Genomic DNA, 18,250 nt, shown 5'->3' on the forward strand with positions numbered 1-18,250 from the left:
TTAGGATTATTTTTGGTAAATACACTAAATTTTAATAAAATAAAAACAATAAATAATGTTGTCGAAATATTTAGTGTGTGCTTGTTATAAAAATGATATAACTACAAAATGAGGGCTTTACTAAAGGTACTGCAGTGCTGAGAAAATAATATAAAATAATTATTAAAATCACAGAGGTCTATAAGATAATCTGGAGATGAACTCCCTATGATCTAATTAATAGCGAATTGACACCCGCTAGAGAGCGCTATTGTTCAGTTGAAAAAATAAGGGGGCAATAATTTAAAAACTAAACTATCGACTTAAAGTCGATATAAATTTTGAATTTTTAAATTTCATAAATGTCATTAGTGTCAAAATGTCATAATTTAGTTAACCTCCTGGTTAAAAAACAAACCATAATAAGTATAAGTTTCTATCTCTGGTTATAGTTAATAGATTTTGATTTTTTTTTAATTCCTATGTACTTTTCACGTATATTCGAAATATGCAATGTTTTAATAATATTATTAATTAACAAACAATGTAATTTGTTTAAACAGTTAAAAAAATATATTTCTTCCAAAAAATTTTAATTTTTTATTCTGTTCTAATTAATCGTCTACTGGATAATAAATATTTAAGTCTTTAAAAAACAAATTAATTAAACAAATTAGATGGGAATTAAAAAAATAATTCCTACTTTTTATCTAATCGTTCCAAAATAACTTTCTATTTCTTTTAAATTTTTATAAATATCAGCTTTTCGATTATGAAAAAAGTTTTATCTACGAGCAATAGTTTAAAAGTTTTTCAATTTGTTTATACATCAAAAGTAGCCGTAATTTTGCAGAAGGGTTTTGAATTGTAATTTTTTTCACTTTTTTTGATACATATTGATAGTTTGACTACTTTTATTTGATGTGCGTAAAATTACCGCATCTTCATTATTTTCTGACTAATGTTATTGCAAAATAAGGTTGATAAATAAATAGAATAACTTTTAAACCAATTAATGGATCGATCTAAAATTTTGAGAGTTTGTTAAGAATCATAATACACAACTTTTAACACAATATCAAATATCTAGGTAAATTTTCACAATAGTTATAAACAATTAACGATTTTGTCTTTTTTACAGTTTGCGAAGCAACAAATTAATTTTACAACTTTTTGCAATCGTCGTTTTCAATTTTACAAGATAAAGTTTTTTAATTTTACCTCAAATATTCAGCTTGTTAATAGTAAGCAAAAAATGGAAAAATGCTATTTTTTACGCTAAATTGTTTGGGTTTTCTTTATACAGGCTTATTATAACTAAAAAAAATCAGATACCTGGATTTGTCATAGTACCGAGAAAAATCCGCGAGCTAACTTGCTATAAAGAAGGGGAAAGTAGACCGTTTTATTGCAATTAATAACCCAAGGCAAAATTGAAGGCAAACGTAGACGAGGTCGAAGAAAAACATCGAGGTTAAAGAATATTTTTGTCACTGATATGCTGATATGGATATGTAATTATGAAGATAGCGTGACATCACTATTCCGAGCAATAGTAAATACAATAATTAAAATCATGTTGTAATAGGACATTGTCTGAGTTTTCTGAAAAGAATATTATTGATCACTTTAAGTAATACTTATAAAATAATAAAAAAAATGAGTTCGCAATGAATACTTCAGGGTCTTCCAATCAAATGATGCAGTGTTTTTCTTGCGATATTGAAAGTAAATATTGCGCGCATGAATATATTTTTCAAATATTTATATTAATACCATATCAACACTGTGTTTAAAAAAATGTCATATGATAACAATTTTTACCGAGTATTAAATCTTAATATTTACATTATAAACAATCACATTTCACATATGGGAAGGTGAAGTCATTAAAACAACATTATAAACACGATTTAAAAATATTATTTGGAGACAGTACCGGAGTTACAGGATTTTTTTATAATCTACAAGAAAAATGAAATTCATGTAGTTGACTGTAGGCCATGAATCACAAAAATTTTTATTTGCTGATAAATTCAAATGATGCAACGCAGGACTCCCAAGGGTGCGCTCATAACGGAGACTATCGCATCGTATCCTCGCCCTCGCCTAGATCGTACTCTTGATGTTCACAACGAGGACTCTCCCCCTGGTATCGTTGTGGTCTCTTCGTATTTAAGTCGTATACGGTACGTTTGCCGGCAGTAAGGAATTTTCATTGTCGTCAGATGAAGATGATATTCTTTTCGAATCAAATTTAAAAAAAAATGGTAATTTATGGAAAAGCGAAAATACTAAGTTCATTACTATTTAAATGGGAATAAGCCACAATTAAAGGTTAAAGTACGTTTATTGACGTTTCAATTTCCCCTTCGGAAATCGTTCTCAAAATACAAACATTACCTAGTAAATTAAACAAATTTTGTTTTTTTGTTACTTAGTGAAAAATTCTTCTAATTTAATTTTATCTGACTCATCTATATTGACAATTCAGACATACATTATACATTTTAAAGTAGACGACTTTAAAATGATATTGCCAATATTGTTGAGTTGCGTTCCTGGGACGACTTTACTTATAAGATAGTTCATTCGGTTGCATGAAATCAACTTTAACTTGAGAATATCCGTCAGAAAAGATCATGACTTGTAATTCGTCTTTAAAAAGACAAATACATGTCATGATGACAGTAAAATTCTCCTGTTAGTGATTCCATAGTAAATTATGAGGGAAAAACCAGGAAAAAAACCCCATAATACTATCCCGACATGGTAAGTATTTGATCGTGCATTTAGTTTACCTTCAATAAACACCAAATTCCGATTTTATATGTTTGTTATTTAAAAAACATAAATGATGTATCCTCTATATGTTACTGACTTACCAATACTGGTATTTTCTTTTTAATAACTTCCTCTTTCAATATGGGTAACCAGATCCTACTACATTCTGCCGAGGAATTCACGACAAAATTGGTCTCATTTAGCATAATTAGAGCCGCTTCTTTGATTTTTCTCTTTTTACCATCCGTTTCTTTTAGGACTATATTTGAATCATTCCATTGAACCCTATGTTCATTATCCCATGCGTGTTTACATATTTGAGATCTATCAAATTCTCTATTTTTAATATAGGATTGATGTTCACTTATTCTAACATTTAATGGCCTTGATGTTTCACCTAAATAAAACTGATCACATTCACAAAGTATTTTATAAACACAATTCCTTGTCCTTTCTTGTTCATTGTTAGGTTTGGTTTTGTACAAAATAGATATCAACTTGTTTGTTGTTTTAAATGTTTTTGAAATGTTGAATTTATTTCCTATCCTTTTAAGCTTTTCCGATAATCCTTTTATGTATGGTATTGTTGTTTTCCTCGTATTATTCCTTGTATATGCTGTAGGATCTCGTTCTAAGTTGTTTTGTTCTATTCGATCGATTGTTGAAAATTCCTTATTTATAAACGATAAAGGATAATCATTTTTTAATAAAACAGATGTTAACAAATGTTTTTCCTCCAAGAACGAATTTTCGTTAGAACAAGTAATTTTGGCTCTATCGTATAAGGATTTAATGATTCCCTTTTTAATATTAATATTGTGATAATATTAATGAATTACATGTCATGATCTTTTCTGACGGATATTCTCAAGTTAAAGTTGATTTCATGTAATCGAATAAACTATCTTATAAGTAAAGTCGTCCCAGGAACGCAACTCAACAATATTGGCAATATCATTTTAAAGTCGTCTACTTTAAAATGTATAATGTATGTCTGATTTGTCAATATAGATGAGTCAGATAAAATTAAATTAGAAGAATTTTTCACTAAGTAACAAAAAAACAAAATTTGTTTAATTTACTAATGTTTGTATTTTGAGAACGATTTCCGAAGTGGAAATTGAAACGTCAATAAACGTACTTTAACCTTTAATTGTGGCTTATTCCCATTTAAATAGTAATTACTTTAAAATGCCACAAGAAAATAGCTTCAGAACAATACTAAGTGCATCCTTTAAACAAAAAGCGATGTGAATGTAGAGAATTTTACCACCTTTTTAACGACCTTAAAAAAGATAAACGTCGATTTTTTCAGTATATGAGGATGGATATAGAAACTTTTGAGTATATTTTATGCAAAATCGATAACACTTTGGATAAAAACTATAAAAATTGACACGCACAGCCAATTTCACTTGAGGAACGGTTAATGGTAACAATAAGGTACAATAGAACTCCAATTATCCGGACTTATCCGGATCGCCAATTATCCGTATCAGATTGAGAAAAAGAAAAAATCAAGTTTGTATAGGCAGCATTCTAAAACGATAGGAGTAAGTCCCCAGGTGGGTAGATCATACAGTATTGGCAAGTCCCACTCCTTTATAAAAAAGGACAGCTTCATGGAATCTGGGGGAAGCAAGAAATCGCTAAAAACAACAAACTTGAATATAGCAACACTCAATGTAAGGTCCTTAAACAAAGATGAAAAAATCTATGAACTAGAAGAAGAAATAAAGGACCTAAAGTGGGACATAATTGGTCTCGCAGAGGTAAAAAGGAAAGGTGAGGAGCGCATAACATTGCAATCAGGTAACATCTTGTATTACAAAGGGCACAAAGAACAAAGTCTAAATGGCGTAGGATTTCTGGTTTCTAAGAAACATGCTAATAAAATAGAACAATATGTGGGAATCTCAGAAAGAATTGCAATGATTGTGATAAATATAAACGAGAAAATCACCCTAAAAATCATTCAAGTGTACGCCCCAACTTCAACACACCCCGATGAAGAGATAGATGAGTTCTACGAGAAAATAATAGAAACCAACACGAACTATCACAGCACTTACACACTTATAATAGGAGATTTCAACGCTAAGATTGGACAGCGACTAGAAGAAAGCGAAAACTATATTGGTGAATTCGGCTATGGTGTTAGAAATGAGAGAGGAGAAACCCTGGTTAACTTCCTACATAGCAACAAATATTTCGTAATGAACACATTTTATAAGAAAAAACCGCAAAGAAAGTGGACGTGGTTATCACCAGACGGAAAAACAAGGAACGAAATCGATTACATCATGTGTAACAAGAAAGATATCGTAGAAGATATAACAGTAATAAATAATGTCTCTCTGGGTAGTGATCACAGAATGGTTAGAGCTAAACTAAGGATTAAGTATAGCAAACGTAGAATTAACTTTAATAACACGATACAAATAGACACAGAAAAGCTAAAAGTCGATAAAGAAAAATATGCTAGCAAATTAAAAACCGCCCAAGCACTGAATCTAGAACAACTCAGCGTTAATAAAATTAACTCACTTATAACAAAAGAACTATTGAATGCTAGCTCAGAAGTAGCAACCCGCCATAACAACAAAAAATCCAAAATAAGTGCAGAATCGAAGAATATGCTGAAACAACGAAAAGAGCTCCTGTCACTAAACAAAAGAAATACCACAGAATACAAAGAACTTAATCGAGCCATACGAAAACAGATAAAAGACGATATTAAAAAACATCAACAAGAACATGTAGAAAGAGTGATAGAGAAAAATCGAAGTCTGAAATATACCAAACCGAAATTAGGAAAGAAAAATATTATAACTATGAAAAATCAACAAGGCCAACTAGAAACAAGCAAAGCTCAGATATCAAACATAGTTGAAAACTTCTATACTGAGTTATACCGCTCAAGAAACGATCCCCCCGACTCTTCAAAGCAAAATCTGAAAAGACAAATAACAAACGTAAATTCTGAAGTAATGCCCGAAATAAGCGAAGTAGAAATAGAAAATGCAATTAAAGAATTGAAAAGAAATAAAGCACCGGGTAGTGATGGAATTCTGGCAGAAATGTTGAAAGAAGGCGGAGAAGTAGTCATCAGGTACCTAAAAATACTTTTTAATAAATGCCTATTTGAAGGAAACATACCAAAGGAATGGAATACTGCTAACACAATATTAATACACAAAAAAGGGGACAATACAGATCTGAAAAATTATCGTCCAATATCACTACTATCACAACTTTATAAAACATTCACAAAAATAATTACAAATAGATTGACAACAAAGTTCGATATATATCAACCAGTAGAGCAAGCCGGATTTAGAAAAGGGTTCAGTACATGTGACCATCTTCACACACTAAAGGTCCTAATAGAAAAAGTTAACGAATACAATTCACCAATCTGTTTAGCATTTATAGACTACGAGAAAGCTTTTGACAGCATAGAATTATGGGCTATTGAGGAAGCACTGGTCAACAGCAGAATAGATTCTAGATATAGGATATTAATACATAATATATATCAACACGCTGAAATGGTAGTCACGATGGATAACGGAATGAAAACGAGGCCAATAAAAATCAACCGAGGAGTAAGACAGGGAGACACCATATCTCCAAAACTATTTACTGCCGCACTTGAAGACATCTTTAAATCACTAAATTGGGAAACGAAGGGACTATCGATAAACGGAAAGTATTTAAACCATCTAAGATATGCAGATGACGTAGTACTAATAGCCGACAGCTGGAAAGAACTGAAGACGATGATCGATGAGCTTCATACGGAATCCATAAAAAAAGGACTGAAAATGAATCTGAGTAAAACTAAGCTAATGTCGAATAAAGATGATCAACCGACGATAACCATCCAAGGAACAAACGTGGAACATGTAGAAGAATACATATATCTGGGTCAGAATATCAAGGTAAACAAAGAAAACCAAACTACCGAAATAAGCAGACGAGTAAGAATGGGATGGGCCGCATTTGGAAAACTCTCATACATACTGAAAGACAAAAAGATACCCCAAAACCTTCGAACAAAAGTGTTCGATTCTTGTATCCTTCCCGTTCTCACTTACGGAGCTCAAACCTGGACATTCACAAAAAAGAACATAGACAAGATTCGAAAAACTCAGCGAGCCATGGAACGACAGATGCTTGGTATCTCACTAATAGATCGGCAAACGAACGAAGCAATCCGGAACAGAACAAAAATAAAGGACGCCGCGAAACAAGCAGCTAAATTAAAATGGAAATGGGCTGGACACAACAAACGTCTCGAAGATGGTAGATGGAACAAAGAAGTCGGAAACTGGCGACCGTACGATGCGAAGAGACCAAGAGGAAGACCTCAAATGCGCTGGAGCGACGATATCAAAAGAGTCGCAGGACCAATGTGGAAACGCCTAGCACACAACAGGGATGAATGGCGAGAAACGGGAGAGGCCTTTATTCGACAATTCGGATAGAAAAAGGGCTATAAAAAAAAAAAAAATAGGCAGCACGTCCTGAGAGAAATAAATATGTATGCAGGAACTGCGCGCAGTAGTTGACCCTTCTAATTGCGAACACACTGTATTGTAGCGATAGCAACGGGCTATAGGAGAAGAGCTAAAAGAGCTGAAAATAAAGAACTGGAAGAAGTGGTGTTTAAGTGGTTCTTGCAGCAGCGAACATTGGGGAACCCTCTTTCAGGCCCTATTATTTGTGAAAAAGCTATGCTTTTTGCCAAGAAAATGCACAGTGTGGGTTCATTTAAAGCAAGTAATGGGTGGCTACGAAATTTTAAAGCCAGGCACGGAATACGGAAGTTGGAGTTAAGTGGAGAGAAGCTTTCAGCTGACCCTAAAGCTGCTGAAAACTTCATTGAAACTTTTAAAGTTGAATCAGATTCCTATGACCCTGAGTTTGTATACAATGCTGATGAAACGGGCATAAACTGAAAAGCCTTGCCAAAAACTACAGTGGCTTCCAAAAGAGAATCAAGTGCTCCTGGTCACAAAGTAAGCAAAGAGCGCGTGACTACCCTGAATTGTGCTAACGCAACCGGAAATCATAGATTACCCCTACTCATGATAGGAAAATCCAAAAATCCCAGAGCATTCAAGAATCTAAAAAAACTTCCCGTGGTCTATAAAAACCAAAAAAGGCTTGGATGACTGCTACTTTATTTACAGAGTGGTTTGATAAAGTGTTCATACCTGAAGTCAAAAAACATCAAAAAACATTGGGAAAAGAAGGTGCTGTTACTTCTTGATAATGCACCCACCCACCCCCTGAAAACCTGCTAGAAAGAGATGGAAGATTTCGAGCAATGTTTTTGCCACTAAATGTAACGAGTTTGTTGTAGCCGATGGGTCAGTTGGTTATAGAAAAAATGAAGCTTCATTACAGGAGGCAATTGATTAGGAAACTGTCGATGGAAAATGAAAATGAAGAAGGCATTGTCGCTCATCACAAAAAAATCAATTTAAAAGATTGCTCGTATATGGTAGCGGAAGCGTGGAGTATGGTTACGGCAGCAACATTGAGAAGGGCTTGGAATAAGTTGAAAGGAATTTCAACAAAGGAGGAGCTACAGAAAGAGAAGGAAGAGAAGCAGCGCCAAAAATAAGAGGAAGAGAGAGAGGAGGAAAATGACGAGGTAACGGTTGAAGAAATCAGAGATATCATCGTAAACATTCCCGGATGTTCCGAGTGCAGTGCAGAGGATGTAAAGGAGTGGTTGTTAAGTGATTCTACGGATCCCGGATTCCAGATTCTCGATGATAATGAACTCGTCCAAAGTGTTGTGACAGCTGGAAGTGATGACCCGGAACCGGAAGACGAGGACTTCGCTACCGAGCTAGACGAGGGGCCGACTGCGAGTGAGGCATCTGTAGGGCTAGACACCGCGCTTAAATGGATGGAGCGGCAACCAGAGTGTGACCACCTGCAACTCCTCACCGTCAAAAGAATGCAAGACTTTTAGGCGCGGAAACGATTCAAGTCAGCAAAACAACTGACTGCCTGATACGTTAAAAAAATCATTCATTTTACTGTGATTCAGTATTGTGTGTCAATATTACGTAATGTAAACTTTGTCATTTACATATTGTTGTGTATACTGTATTGTTTTTCATAATAAATACCGTATATGTTCTCCATTGTATTTTGCTGTAATTACGTTTCTTTCTCGGAAAAGGTATTTTTCGACGAAAATCCAATTATCCGGATTTTTGATTATCCGGATCTGGTCCGGTCCCAATTAATCCGGATAATTGGAGTTCTACTGATGTATTAAAGCTTTATACAAAATATTAAATATAAAAAGACAGTAGGCCAGAGTTACAAATTTTTTATTATTATTGCTTTTAAGTTAAAAAAAAATTACACAAATATTTAATTAAAATTTGGATAATTCCAAGCTTGTGAAATTTGCTGAATTGAAGTGTTTGGGCTTTGCAAACTTGTGTTGTTAGATGATTCATTTTGATCATTCGGAAGAAGCTCAGCATTTATAGTAGACGTGGAAGGTGTTGGTAATAATTATTAGTAGACGTGGAAGGCGTTGGTAATACATCATTTAACAACTGGAGTACATTTATTTGAAAATTAATTTTTGTTTTAGGGTCGAATGCCCTAACATGAGGAAGTATGCTATTGAAAAATGCCTCATCTTTATCTACCATCTGCCTTTGTAAAGCTCTTTCTTCTTCCAGTATTTTCCTTTTCTGTCTGTCTTCTTCTTTGCGTCTCAAATATTCTAATTTTTCGGTTTCTGCTTTAATTAAGGCATCTCCAATCGATGGCTTTGATTTTGCTTTTAGAATTTTGCTAGGTCTTTGTAGAAGGGTTGGACTATTGGGAGGTGTTCCTGGCCTTGAAGTAGGAGTGGAACTAATTTGTGAGGACAATTCAACATCGCTTACAAGTGTGTCCTCATTCTGTATTAAATCATCAGGTATAGGGGAAACCATCTCTTCCTGATCCAGAAAATTGCCTGAAGTTTCTCGAGGCATACAAGTATCTTTCAGAAACAAAAGTTAATTAAAACAAGGCCGTTCTGGTATATTGGTTTCGTCGTCAGCACCGTCACCTGATCTTTTAACTGGTTCTTCCGTCAGTTTTTTTAGGAATGTTTGTGGAAGTCTCTTCCAGTGCGCTATAGCGTTGTCAACTAAAACAAAAATTTCATAAGGATTTTGTAACAATAGGATTCTGGTTTAGGCGTAATATTATTATTTAAAAAGGAAATTGTCTAAAAACATTTTAAAATATTAAGCAACTTTCTAACATATATGCTAATTTAAAAATCTATTCTAATAATTATTTTTTTACAGGTTTTACTCTACCGGCATATCATTCCGTAGTTTGGCACATTCTTTTTGTATGGGAAATAGCACAGTGCAAAATATTATAAGTGAAGTAACAGAATGTTTGTGGAATGTTCTCTCTGATATCCGTATGTCAATCCCATCTCAACGTGATTTTAAAAAAATTGTGAAAGATTGTTATAAAATTTGGAATTTTCAAATTGCGTAGGTGCGCTAGATGGAAAACATATTCAGCTTCGTTGTCCTGGTGTAATATATTGTAAAAGACAAGTTAAAAAATTGTAGAACAAAGATATAGATGGGTATAGAAAATATTTGAATACTAAGTAGGCAGATATCAGAGAAATTGATATATTATTGGCCCTATATGTCTTAAATTAACATTTGGTATCTGAAAATTAGATGGTAGATATGTGTATGATGCTGCGTTATCTGTCATTGAAGACTAAGAGTTAAACTGCTTTATGTGTGGATTTGCGAAATATAGAAACATACTAAAGAAAAGGTTGTAATTTAATGTGGATGTATGTATTACTCAATGTATGGATTGGTAAAATGGTAATGTGATGTATTTTCTGAATATGAGTTAGACTATCTGATTAAAGTTTAAATGGGGTCTGAAAATTTTTATTTGAGTATATTGGTAATAAGATGAGTGAGAGGTCAGGGTATGACCTCTCAACAACTCTCCTGACCAGAGAGCCATAATTTTTTTTAAGTAGGACATTCTTCTTCTTCGCGTGCCATATCAGAATTATCCGACGTTGGCGATCACCATTGCGAAGGCTTCTCGATCTTCTGCAATATGGAATAATTGTCCTGCATTTGATATTTGTGTCCATTCACGAATGTTTTTTAACCAAGAAACTTGTTATCTTCCTACACCTCTACGGCTATCTATTTTACCTTTAAGGATCAGTTGTAATATTTTATATCGATTTCCCCTTACTTTATGTCCCAGATAAGACATTTTTCGATGTTTAACAGTCTTTAGCAGTTCTCTATCTTTGTTGACGCTCCTTAGTACTTCTTCATTAGTGTTCCTTGCTGTTCAAGGTATCTTCAGCATTCGTCTATGAACCCACATTTCCAATGCTTTAATTTTGTTCATGATCGATATTTTTAGCGTCCACACTTCTGCACTATACAAAATTACGGACCAAACATAACACTTAACCATTCCTTGTCTTAGTTCTAAACTGAGATGATTATTGCTAAGAAATGACTTCATTTTCATAAAAGTAGTTTAACTCATTGCTATTCTACGTTTTATTTCTATGTCTGGATCTAGTTGGTCCGTTATTACAGTTCCCAAATATGTCATTTTGTGGACTTTCTCAACTTGGACTCCGTTTAATTAAAGCTTTACATCGTGATGTGGGTAACGACTAAATACTAAAAATTTAGTTTTATTTGAGTTTATTTTTATGCCCATTTCCTCTCCTACCTCGTGAATACGATCAAGCAGAATTTGGAGACCTTCAATATTATCTGAACGAATTACTGTATCGTCTGCATATCTAATCACATTAAGTAGTTCCCCGTTGATTTTTATTCCATATGGTTGTCTCTCAAGTGCCTTTTTAAATAACTGGCCCGAGTACACATTGAACAATGTTGGCGACAACATGCAACCTTGTCTGACTCTTCGTTGTATGGAGATTTCATCGGTGTAGTTATCTCCAATTTTTACGATAGCAGTTTGATTCCAGTACACATTTTTAATGACACGAATATCTTTGTCATCTATTCCCATATTTTTCAGTATTTGCATTAATTTTACATGCTGTACTTTATCGAATGCCTTTTCGAAGTCCACGAAACATGCAAATACATCTTTTTTTTGGTTACGGCATTTTTGTAATAGGATGTTAAGCGCAAAAAGTGCCTCCCTGGTTCCCATAGCATTTCTAAAACCAAATTGGGTATCTTCGAGTTCTTCTTCGCATTTGCGTCTAATTTTGTTGTGAAGTAATCTTAGGAAAATTTTAAGAGTATGGCTCATTAGGCTAATTAATCGATATTGTGAGCATTTTCTCGCATTGTGTTTTTTAGGTATTGCGACAAAGATGGATTTGAACCAATCTGTGGGAATCACTCCGGTGTTATATATTGAATTAGTCTTACTACTACTTTTATGTTATCATCCTCTATTAGTTTCAACAACTCAGTTGGTGTATCATCTGGACCAAAAGCTTTTCTAATTTTAGCATTATTTATAGCGTGTTCTACCTCGCATTTCATAATTTCTGGGCCGTCACTACAGTTTTGGTATAATTTGTCAATATTATTCCTGTCATCTTCAAACAACTCTGATATATACAGCTGCCATTCTTATTTCGTGCTCATTTACAATAATTTTGTTATTATTGTCAACGAGTACAGAGGGAACTCGTTTTTTAAATATGTTACTCATTTCTTTTAGTTTTTTGTGCATATTAAATAAGTTGTGTTTAGATATTACATCCTCCATTTCGTCGCACCTTTCTCTCATCCGGTTTTCTTTGGCTAATTTGATCTCCTTTTTTATTCTTCTCTGCAGGTATCTATATTCTGTTTCATTAAATTTTATCAGTCGACGTTGTTCCATTAATTTCAAGATGTCGTCTGTCATCCATTTATTTTTCTTGATTAAGTTTTTTCTATAATGATTGTTTGTGGAGATTCCATTAACTTGGTTTTTAAATTCACTCCATAGTTCTTCTGGATCTTCTAGTTGTTCTCCGATGTTTTTTATTCTATTGTTAAATTCTTTTTTAATATTATGTTTTATGTTTATATCGTCAAAGTTAAGTACATTGGTTTTTGATTTTTGTAGCTGAATTCGTTTTAACCTTAGCTTAATATCAACTACAAGTGGTTGATGATCAGATCCAATATCTGCCCCAGGAAATGTGACTTTTTTGACGGCATTTCGGAAACGCTCCTTTACAAGTATATAGTCTATTTGATTTCTTGAGGATTCAGAGCTATTGCCATCATCAAGTAGGACATGATATATTCAATTCTATACTATCTGATAAATTTGTCAGAAGAGCATCAGATACAAAATACTTCGATCCAGAGCCGACCATGGGAGTGTAAAAAGCATCGTCCACGACGGAAAAAAGTCTGGGTCCGAAGGCAACATACCTCTCACTGATAAAATATACCCGGACAAACACGTGGCAAAATATATATTGGACAGACATTTTCTAATTAGTCTGCGGAAAACAAGCAGGAATCAGCTCAGTCATAGCAGTTTTCCTTACTGGATAAAAGTCAAAGGATACCTGCACACATGGAACTGTTTCATGGAGAATTAAGCTGAGCAGACAACCTGTCAAATATATCAAATGACTCAAAAAATATATGGTACACATCCACTAGACCTGTATGAGCTGATACAGGTTTTCAGAATCCTGGAATGAGTATCATGAAAAAATGGGGGATGTACAATAAACCAGCTGCTGCAGTTCAACTTATTTATAACAGACGGCTTCCATGAAAAAAATCAGTCAACAAAATAATTATAACCAGAATGATAGATAATATTCGAAACGAATGGGCACCAAAAAAATAAGAATATATTGAATTAATTTGTTTGCTTTCTATGCCCAGACATGTAATGTCATCTGTATATTTAGAATCTATAGTTGTTTACTCTGTTACCGACTTCATCATTAGGTGTTTTCTTCACCATCATATACTCGTTCTTTGCCTCGTTCATTTTAAGACCTCGAAAACTATATTGACATGTTCGAGCATTTTGCATTAAAGTAAATCAATGAAAGCACTAAGTGATACAAGAGTTATCAAAAAAAGTATTACCATATGATCCCGTTTAAAACAATTTTAAAAACTAGCGACTGTCTACCATTTTAAGTGATACGTCACTAAAACATCATTAGATCAATTTACATATGTTTTAGTTTATTATAGTTATACAGCAATCTATTATTTTAAGTTTTATGGTTAGTCTTAAAATTTTATATTGTTTTAATTGATTTTTGAAAAAACCTATTAGATGTACAACTTTATTTTAGTTTTGATGTATAATTTTTAATGTACAATTTTGATTTCAACAAAAATTAGCCATAAAATATTAATTATTGTAAACGTGACAAAACAAGTTAATGTGTTTATTTTAAGTTTACTGAGAGAGAACCAATAGTTACCTACGTAATTCAATAGGTACCTAATTCTTTATTTCATTTTATAGCCCAGTCTGGTTATGCAAAAATCATCGATTTCACGGCAAAATTTTTCGCAGATATCTGAAGCTTTTAAGACATAGGTGGGGGTTACTAGATGACGAAAGGATGAAAAAGTACTCGTATTTTTACTTTGCTTTTTTTAAACAATAATTTATGGTCACAATTTGATTTTTTGTCTGTAAGTTTTTTCCCTTATATTTTACATAAACAATATTTATATCTTTATTTTCCCGTTTTTGAAATTCATATTGATAAATAATTTTATTTTCATAAAAAGCAGTTTTTTGCACTAATTTATAAATTTTATTAATTTTTTTATTAACAAAATAAAATGTTATTAATACTTTTAAACATCGAGAAATTACCTTCTTTTAAATTTGTGCGAAATTTTCCCCCGATCGGTCAAATAGTTTAAAAGTTATTTAATTTGTTTATACTTGAGGCTAAATATTTAAACTATTGAACTTGCTCTATTAATGATGCTAGACACATTTAGCAAATTTCATAGGATTCTTTAAGACTTAAACTATCTCAGAAGTTAAATGTATATTGAGTTTTCATCGAAATTATTTACAAAATAAACGTTTGAAAAAGGGGTATGTTTTTTACTTATAAACAATTGTAATAACTTCTATATTTTTCAAGCTACAGACTTGTACGTAAAACCATTGGATAGCTGGTAAAAAAACTCATAATAAAAAAAACCTTCTATGACCATAATCTGGGGTAGCTGAATGATAGGTGAATAACTACATAGTTTTCACTGGCCGGGAAATATGGGAAACCGCGGAAAAATTGAGTCTATTTGAAATTAACTGTAAAATCTTACTTTTTTCTTTAATTTGGCTGGAATAGTCTGTCGCAGTATTAATAATGATGACATTATTTTATAAATTAAATCTCAGGTAATTTTTTACACATTATATGATTATATTCCTTATATTAATTATAATTATTTACTACTTTGACGATCTAGATGTTTATATACGTGTAACAGTACGAGGACGGTAAACACATTTATTTATGTTTGTAGATCTAAATATCTCCAAAGATCACAGAGTATACCGTCCTCGTGGTCCTACATTTTATATGTATTCATGTGAATAAGAGAAAGGTCATCTATATAATACAAACAGTTATCCCTTCCACTTTCCTATGTCGATCTTTCGAAAGTACCTTTGTTTCGAAGGGCTGTAAGTTTCGAAAAATAGGATGAATTTTATAGCTATAAGTTTCAATATAAAGTTTAGATTTTCATTCAAAATTTGTGCAAATTTTACTTCTTAATATTTATAAACAATGGAGATATGATTTTTTTAAAAATAGTCCCTAACTTCGTTCCTATTGGTCATAGAAGGTATTTTTTTAATGTGAGTTTTTTTACCAGCTATCCAATTGTTGTACGTACAAGTCTGTAGCTTAAAAAATATAGAAGTTATTACAATTGTTTATAAGTGAAAAACACACCCCTTTTTCAAACGTTTATTTTGTAAATAATTTCGATGAAAACGCAATATGCATTTAACTTCTGAGATAGTTAAAGAATCATATCAAATTTGATAAATGTATCTAGTATCATTAATAGAGCAAGTTCAATAGTTAAAATATTCAGCGTCAGAGATAAACAAATTAAATAACTTTTAAACTATTTGACCGATCGGGGGGAAATTTCGCACATATTTAAAAGACGGTAATTTCTCGATGTTCAAATTTATTATTAACATTTTATTTTGTTAATAAAAAAGTGATAAAATTTATAAATTAGTGCAAAAAACCGTTTTTTTGCAAATATCTCTGTAAATTATTTATTAATTTTAATTTAAAAAACGGGAAAATAAAGATATTCTTGATATAAAAAATGATATAAATATTGTTTAGGTATGTAGAATATAAGGGAAAACACTTATAGACAAAAAATCAAATTGTGACCATAAATTATTGTTTAAAAAAACGCAAGGTAAAAATACGATTACTTTTTCATCTATTTGTCATCTAGTAACCCCCACCTATGTCTTAAAAGCTTCAGATATCTGCGCAAAATTTTTCGACTTTTTTTTTAACCAGGCCGGGCTGATAACATTGTGTTTGTTCTATCTTATAATTCATAATCAACAGTAACAATAATCATATATTTTGCAGTTCGGTTTATTACTGGAAAAATTAACATGGTTAAGGAAAGTCCCGCTCTTTTTATTCTATTTGTATGATATCCGAATATTATACGTTATTTATAGATTATTCTTAATTTTCTTAACATTTTACATTATAATTTTAATAAATCAAATGAATCTGACCGTTGCAATATCTACAAAAAATTAATATTTCGCTAAAAACTCGCCAAGGCAGAGATCTCAGGTCATCATTTTCGAAGTGACGTCAGTAAGTTCCCACTAGACGAATTTACGTATTAAGTTAAAAAAAAGTGGCACAACTCGTTTCGAGATATTATGGGCAGTATGTTTTCTTTAACAACAGCGAATCTTCCAGTTCGCCGTTTAATGACTACGGCACCACCGTAGTTTTAATTCGGGAATTCCTTTGTGGATTTCCCCAGACCGACTCTGAGAGTAAAATGTTAACTCAACACACTTTATGATATATTTTTCCGATTGGAAGAAAAATACTAATTTTGAATATAAATATCAATATTTAACGTGTAATTATTATCCTATTAGTAACGTTTTCTATTTACATAAATATTCATTGTTATCATTGGCGTTTTTATTTAATTTTTTTATTTATATTTTTGGAAACCAAATGAATGTCGTAACTTAAAAAAAACGTGTAATTTTAAAGAAAACCATTGTTTATTCAGTTTACTCCCAATATTACAAAATAATCAGTGAGACCCATGCCACAAGAAAATAGTTTCAGAACCAAAAAAATATTAAGATAGGTAACAAATACATATAGTGGATCACTACTTCTTCTACTCTTGTCGCTACAACACTTTATGGGTTATTAACAGTTTAACAATAATTTGCCATTCAATAATCTATCATCTGTCAGATTATGTCTTTCTCCATTGTGTGATTTTTATGGCATTTAGATCCTCATCTAATTTTTTTTTTATTTAGAAAAAACATATAATCCACATCAACCACGCAGGGTTATTAGTGGAGTAACGTACACAAGAGTTCATTTTATTTACATTAAATATATGTATATAAACGTAAATCTTTTAAATAATTTATTACATGGTCAGTGTTTATGGTTAAAGTGGTTTTGATGTCATCTGGGATTCCATATTTCTTCTTGTTTCTTCGTGATACTGACAGTCAATCAGAATATGCTTCACCGTCAATGGGAGAGAACAGTTTCTGCAGGTTGGAGAAGATTCTTTGTTGATTAAGAATTTATGGGTCAGTGCAGTGTGTCCAATTCTTAGTCGGTTAGTTAATTACTTGGTCCCTTCTATTGGTTGGATTATTCGAGATGGTCTTCACAAGGGGATAAATCTCATATAGTTTGGTTCCTGAATCTTTCCAGTAGTCTTGCCATATGTTCATACAGTGGTCTTTAATTAGGTTTTTGAGATCGGAGTATGGGTAATTTCTTGATTTGGTTGTGTATTGTGAGTTTATTCGACTTGTGTTTTCTAGGTTGTCCAGTTTCTCATTTCCAGCTATTCCTACATGCTACGGTACCCAGATAAATGCTACTTCTTTTCGAGTTGATTGAATTATATTTATCTCATTTTTTATAGCCTGAAATATTGGATTTGTAGGGTATATTTGTTTTACACCTAATAGGGCATTTTATGAGTCAGTGATGATTACACATTTATTCTCACTACGCGTTTTGAAGAAAATTAAGGCTTCCAAAATGGCTGTGGTCTCGCCTGTGAGGATGCAGCAGTTTGAAGGTATGGATATAGTGTGAGTAGTGTATTTACACTAGTATGCAGCAGCGTGTCCGTCATGAGCTTTAGAGGCATCACATTTAAAATGACTA

The sequence above is a fragment of the Diabrotica undecimpunctata genome, chromosome 3 (assembly GCF_040954645.1).
Source record: "Diabrotica undecimpunctata isolate CICGRU chromosome 3, icDiaUnde3, whole genome shotgun sequence".
Taxonomy (NCBI): Eukaryota; Metazoa; Arthropoda; class Insecta; order Coleoptera; family Chrysomelidae; genus Diabrotica; species Diabrotica undecimpunctata.